We start from the raw sequence: 7527 nt of genomic DNA, 5'->3' as shown, positions 1-7527 counted from the left end.
CTCCACAAACATTGACGAACACTTGTCCCCGGGTGACCAGCAATGACCGAGTCATGAACTAAGTTCAGCACCGCCGGTACATAACACTCCGGTATCACAAACTGTGCGACAGACTCCTTTTGCAGGGCCAGTAGCGGCACAGGATGACACCGTCCTGTGACAAGAAGAATTGTTAAAGAGACACAGGTAGTGGCGGGAGACTTGTTTCGTCACCCGACTCCAGAGCGTATATTACCTTACCCCAAACGTCATGGCGACGCTGGGCTGCTACTAAATCCTTTAGACTGATTTTTTAAATTTCAGCAGGCACTTCTGCCACTGAGCCAACAGGTACGTTCCTAGACAGTGAATCCGCGACGACATTCGCGCGGCCAGGTAAATACTTAAAGGTTGGCCCAAACTCCTGGATAGTCAGGTACCACCGTGCGAGGCGACCGGTGAGGTTTCTACCCTAAAAAGCTCGGTGACTGGCGCGTGGTCCGTAAAGACAGTGATAGGATAGCCAAGGATAATATCCTAAAATGTTTAAGAGCCCAAACAACCGCTAGGGTTTCCTGGTGGGTCACTGAATAGTTCGACTCAGCCTGGTTTCAAGTACGACTTGCGTACGCAATAGCGCGATTTTTACCGCGAGCGTCCGGTTGCATCCAAACAGCACCAAGACACAGGGCTTAGGCATCTGTAAAAAGTGTAAAAGGGACGTTGTAGTCCGGGAATGCCAAGGCTGGAGCGGAAGGCGACAAACAGATCACGCTGCGCCAGAATTATGTTGCAGGAAAATATACTTCAACGTAAAAAATGCGACTCTAAATACAGATCAACACATGCACATTTTACATGCACACGTGGATAATGTAAATTTAGTAAAGTTTGTATTTAAGAGGAAGAGATTATTCAGCGGCAGAATTGTTAATTGAAAATGTACTCAAAATAGAAAAATAATGATACGCCAACTGTAGATAAAGAAAAGTATAATTGATTCACACACGCAGAGAAATAAATATAAACAATAATAAAGTTTGCATGAAAGGTGACGAGGTGATTAATCAGTATTAGAACTGTTATAACACCTGAAAATGTAACAAAATTATTATTCATAGACACTCTAACTATACATAAACAAAAGCACAGCTGACAGGGAGGAAAGAATGTGATCGGTTGGCAAACACACGCACGTAGTAAAGATTCCATGAAAGATGACTCGTAGATTATGGAGAAGGTAAACTGTGTTATTGAAAAACATCCCTAAAAATAAAGACACTTAAAATATTGATCAACAACAGCATATTTTATAACTCTAAGGAAAGAAAAAAAATACGGTTAATATACACATCAGTCTCGCTAGTGTAGAAAAGTGAAGAAGAGATTAAGCATTTGAATTAAAATTTGTCCTTGTGTTAAAAATACTCAAAAATATAGATAAGCAGGAATACAAACTATTCTCTGAAGGAAAAAAGATTACTATGATTGAACGTTAGCATTACTGATGACGAACAGACTGAGCCATTCTCAAACATGTTACTGTACAACACACTGCGTGTGAGGAAGACACAGAAAACAATTGTTAAACCCCAGGGACAATTAGACTAATTGGGGGTTACTACACACACACACACACACACACACACACACACACACACATGCAACCCCCCCCCCCCCCCCACACACACACACACATCAGTCAATTTGCATTCAAGGTGACGTGAAAAAAAAACAGATAAAAGGCAGAAATTATGTGAACGCGAAAATGAACTTGTGTGTTGAAAGGCTCGCTGGCTCGCAGGGTCTGACAGCAAGGGAAAAAACAATGTTAATGTAATCTGATCAACGCGAGTGTTTTGTGGCTCGAGAGCATTACCGACGCTTACTAATCTACGCGTTTTTTTTTTTTCTCAACAAAATCGTGTTATGCTGCGTAAAGGCGCGTTTTGAAAAGGTCGAAAGTGATGAGCTGAACGGAAAAAAATAACATAATGGCTCTTGATCTGAAAACAGTTATTTTTCGTCCATTATTGAACGTATCTGTAGAGGTAAAGGTGCAAAGAAAAAAGAATGAGGAGGAGGAGGAGGAGGAGGAGGAGGAGGTGAAGAGAAAGAAAGCCTCAGGCTCACTGACTGAGTGAGGTCATGTTTTGTTATTTTGTGCCATAAGCTGTCGCCTATTATATGTTTGAAGATGCCCTAAACTTAACCTAACTTAACAAAACCACCATACCATACGTCTTGACTCAGGAAAATGATCTTCTCTTCCTTACTAAATGAGACTTTCTATATAACACAGTGACAGCTTTCTTCGTTATTTTATGCTATAGGTGTCTGGATACTGTTAACGACTTTTAAGCGTCATTTTTAACGTGGTTAATGTAACGTGTTACGTTTAAGTTTAAGGCGCGAACTGCTGTCTCACGTCAGGTCCGGTGTGCCGTTGCCTGCGTCCTCCAGTTGACTGAAGTGGTTGAGACAACACAATAGCCTTTACTTAAGTGATGTGTGGCCGAGCGGTAGCCGTTATAAGTTCACTTTAGTTCACTTTAGTTCTCTCTCTCAGGTTAATACAAATACCAAATGTATTTTAACTATATTAACAGTTGTACTACATAAGGTTTACAGTTTACGTGAGCGAGACGCACGAAATCAGAGACAGCCACACCGCTGCAGGGCGCGGGGCGGCAGAGCACCGCTCGCCTGCCCGTCACCCGTCTTCTCTCCCTTCTCCGCGTTGTTCGCCCGTTTTATTTGCTTGTAGTTCGTCCGGAAGGGTGTGGGTTCCGGTTGATGACTGTTGATGGAAGTCATCATTTGCTGATCCTAGTGTCAGTTCATCACAGCTTCCCACGGCCAAAAGCACGACGTGTTGTTAGACATCCTGTTGTGCGACACCGACCGGGTGTCGCCACACGTACAGTCATACATACACATGTACATTATAATATACACATTACATCGCTCGGTTCTCTAAAAGTCGCGACCTCGCGACTCACCCGACCTTAAAATCAGTGGACCTAACCCTTCTACAGTCGCACAATGTGTACTTGTTAAACGATGTGATTTTTTTGCATTTAAAAAAAAAAAAATATATATATATATATATATATATATATATATATATATATATATATATATATATATATATATATATATATATATATATATAAGTCAGCGCCTGCCTAACGATACAGCATCGGGAAATGCCAATGATAATGAAAATAATCATGGAAGTAACAAGAAATGGGCAAAGTACATACAGGGCGAGGTAATCAGGGCTAGAGTCGTGGACATGGAAGCTCAGTACTATTCTGAGAAAACAAAATAATAGCTCGAAAATTATTTACATGATACATCCTAGTAAAATTAAATTGACTAAACTGTCATTAGGATACATGGTAATGGAGCTATTTGGAATAGTAAAAGAAAAGGAACAATCCTTGGAGAAGATCTGCTACACACTGAACCTTCGAGTCACACCTGGTCACAAAACTGTCGCAGAGAAACGCTCATCCGTTGCGTGACAATTAATTGCCAGTGTCGTTACCCTCGGCACGCCTTCGAGACGGGTGGGGTCTACAACAATAGATAAGGTTGTGTGAAAAGAGGTAATGTTATCCGTAGAGTCTCCTAATAATTACAATGCGATAACAAGGACAAGTCTGGAGAACCTTAGAAGCATCGGCAGTCAGCACCACTAACTCCTAATACTCCGTTTTTCAGGTCTACAGTACTATAAAAGAAAATCCTGTCACTAAGTTGTGAAATCACTGTTGTAACAAATCTCACTGAAAATATAATTCCAGCATAATTGATTAAAGTAATTCCAACATTAATAAACATCAAATGAAAAGACAAATTTCCACCTATCCCTCGATCGTAACGAGCGTGGATGACTGACATCTTTTACGCCAAAAATAATTCCCGTAACGGGTAACAGTGGTATGTCAAGTAAGGGTAAGTAAGACTTGTCTGCTTACTTCCAAAGCTTACGGATATTCACACGCTGGTTACGATAAAAGTTAGGGACAGCATCTGCTCAAGTTAAGTTAAGTCTGTCAGTGCAGAGAAAAAGTATGTTTTAAGCAGAAGCACATGAGGTTCAAGGTTAAATTGTACCTATCCCTATGTTAGTCTACACCCTCGGTTATTACGGCTCCAATTAAATTAAGAAGACTGACTGCCTTGCATCAACTCAGCAATAAAAGAAAATAGTGGGTTAGAGTGAAAAGTATTACTCAAGCACTCCCCTTCTCGCATGAAAAAGATGCAGGCAAAACCTTAGGAACCAAACATAAATTAGTAGATGCGAGGATGCAGGTTATAGTCGTGTGGTGGAAAGATACACAAAGCAGCGTCAGGCTGAACCTCAAGCCGGCGCTAGTCTTTGGAGACGATCACTATGCACCATTCTGTGCAAAAAAAAATCGTAAAGCTCAAATTTCCAACCACCTATTTATCTGACTATTTCTGCCTAAACCACGGGTAAAAGAACACACCAAGGAATTTTTGATTACCGCTGGTGACACCCAAAAAGGTTTAGGTCAGAGGGTCGCGAAGGCCCCCCTCCCCGACGAACGTGTCGACGGGAAACGAAGCTTCAAAAAGGACCCAAAATTACTTTAAATGCCATAAAAGTTGGCTGATAAAACCATGTAGGTTGCCAGTGGGGCTGTAGTAAAGGGATACTGCACTCCTTCGAAGAGGAACTTTAAGGACAATCATGTACACAAGGAACTCTAGTAATAATCTAGCATTAGCTACAGAAATGGTTTCTCCATCTGTCTAGTTTCCCTGTTTAAAACACGAGATCAAATCAGTAGATAGCCTATAGGCGTCCACTTGCCTATTAAAAAGGCCTGGTTTGCACAGTGTCCACAGCAAAATTTATACCCTTTACGAGGCTGTGTTGCCCATCTTCCCCAAATGTTTCAAGAAAAAGTGACCGAAACGCATCATAATCCTTCCGTCCAGTGAACGCGCTCCTGTTTATGAGGGCCCTGCGCCCGTTCCCGGGATTGACCTTCGAGCGGCTGAGAGATATTTAATCTCCCGGATTTGACACGAATGAAAGGTCCATGACAATCTCACTTTGAAACAAGAAGTCCCTGGCCGAATAATCTGCCTCCCTTGCTACCCTGCGAAAGGCCTAACTGCTGTTGCTGTTAGTGGGTGATTAGAGGCAGAAGCCATTGTGGGATTAGTAAGGTAAGTAAATACCTCTTGGTTGCACATGCAGCGTAGGAGGAGCAAGCACCCTTTGAAGACTGCTACACTCCTTACATGAGAACAGTTACCGTTATCCTTGACGGCACTGTTCTTTATCTCTACCCACCCCTCATAGTCCTCTGGTCAGGTTTCTCTGCCATTAAAAAGTTACTAGTAAAATGAGGAGTAAAATGGTAAAAGAAAAAAAAATATTGCTGCAAAAATAAGTAAAGTAATAATCATTCACCGCTAAGTATGTGCTCACTCCTCCCCTATGCTTTTAAAATGCATAATAAAAGAGGAAAAAGAATAATGAGTGAGGCTTAGCAAGACATAACTTCTCCACTGTGCAATAAAACACACAAAAGAAAGGAGAAAAAAAAAAAATGAATGATTATACATAAAATGCGTAACCATGTTACTCAAGAAAATATTAAACATCCACACGCCAGAAAAATCAACAGCTGAAAAATCTAATAGATTAGATACGGCCCCACACGCCTAAACACGTGAACATAATAATAGTAATGCACCGGAAATAATGTTACAAGTGGTGTAATTACTGAAACCGTATCAATGAGTGTCAGCTATAATGTGTTAAAAACCTCGAAGACAGCAACTCGATGCCCCACTACTCAGCACGCTCGCGTCCTTCGCCTCGCCGGTGGCAAGGGCAGGGCTGCAGGGGTGGCAGGGTGTGCCGTCCCCCGTCTGGTAGCGGTGGTGGGAGAGGCGGCGGGCAGACAATATACGCCCACCAGTCACCCTCAAAGGTCCGAGTTGCCTGGCGAAGATAAGTGCGCACCTACGACGAGTTGTGTCGTAGGAAGAAACAAATGCCTGGACACCTCCAACAGGCTCCAAGGAAACTTGGTTGTGTGGAGGTGAGAGGCGGGGCGCGCGGGCTGTGTGGAGGTGCGGGACGGGGCGGGGTGTGCTCTCGGGTGCGGCTGTGTGCTGACTCGACTCACTGGGGCAGGAAAAGCCGCGCGCTGATGTCAGCGTATGCTTGCTGTGTCCGATACCGTTCACTGCCCCCACACACTGTCACTGAAGCTACGTTTGAGAGAGAGATATAACAATTCGGAGTAGTTCGTAACCACGCTGCACATCATTTATGTTAATAACTTTTGAGCGTTACTTTTTTTTTACGTGGTTAACAACGAGGCGGCCACCAGCCACCATGCATTTTATGTTATGTTATATTAGAGATAACACCTATAGAACACTTCGGAGAGGTCCGTAAACCGCTGTTCACCATTTTTGTTAGCCTTTTTGTTAGCTGTTTTTTTGTGTGTTTTTGATTAAGGCGCGAACTGTTATCTCACGTGAGGTCCGGTGTACCATTGCCTGCTTTCTCCAGTTGATAGAAGTCGTGAGACAACACAATAGCCTTTTTAGTTAAGTGATGTGTGGCCGAGCGGTAGCCGTTATAAGTTCACTTTAGTTCACTTTAGTTCTCTCTCTCAGGTTAATACAAATACCAAATGTATTTTAACTATATTAACAGTTGTACTACATAAGGTTTACAGTTTACGTGAGCGAGACGCACGAAATCAGAGACAGCCACACCGCTGCAGGGCGCGGGGCGGCAGAGCACCGCTCGCCTGCCCGTCACCCGTCTTCTCTCTCTTCTCTGCGTTGTTCGCCCGTTTTATTTGCTTGTAGTTCGTCCGGAAGGGTGTGGGTTCCGGTTGATGACTGTTGATGAAAGTCATCATTTGCTGATCCTAGTGTCAGTTCATCACAGCTTCCCACGGCCAAAAGCACGACGTGTTGTTAGACATCCTGTTGTGCGACACCGACCGGGTGTCGCCACACGTACAGTCATACATACACATGTACATTATAATATACACATTACAAATCTATAAAATTGATTTATTTGATTTAAATCAGATTTTTTTATTTAAATCGATTTTTTTTATTTAAATGATTTTTCTTGCATTAATCCTTGTTTGTTTACACTGATTATTTCCTTCAGTCTTATGTGGCCATTTTCTTGTATTGAACTTGGCAATGTTAAATAAAAACATAGTTTAATACACATTACCCATGATGAGTTTTCACATAAAAATGATAAGTAGGACTAATATTTTATTTTTTTATGAATTTTAATATTTTTCTTGTCAGAGATGGCAATGATTTACTGGTGCCTGATTTGCTACAAGATCAGTACAGGACAAGTGGACTTGATTCTTTTCCTCTACAACTGCTTCACATGTTCTTCCTTCTTTCTTAATTTATATATGAATTTATATCTGGATCTGGATCTTAATGCGCAGGGCACCTGTATAGGCGCATAACACACATATTTGTGTTGGCTGTTGGGGG

This window comes from Eriocheir sinensis, unplaced genomic scaffold (genome assembly GCF_024679095.1).
Source record: "Eriocheir sinensis breed Jianghai 21 unplaced genomic scaffold, ASM2467909v1 Scaffold320, whole genome shotgun sequence".
In the NCBI taxonomy this organism is placed as follows: domain Eukaryota; kingdom Metazoa; phylum Arthropoda; class Malacostraca; order Decapoda; family Varunidae; genus Eriocheir; species Eriocheir sinensis.
The sequence above is the reverse complement of the archived record's forward strand: the minus strand, read 5'-3'. Positions refer to the sequence as shown.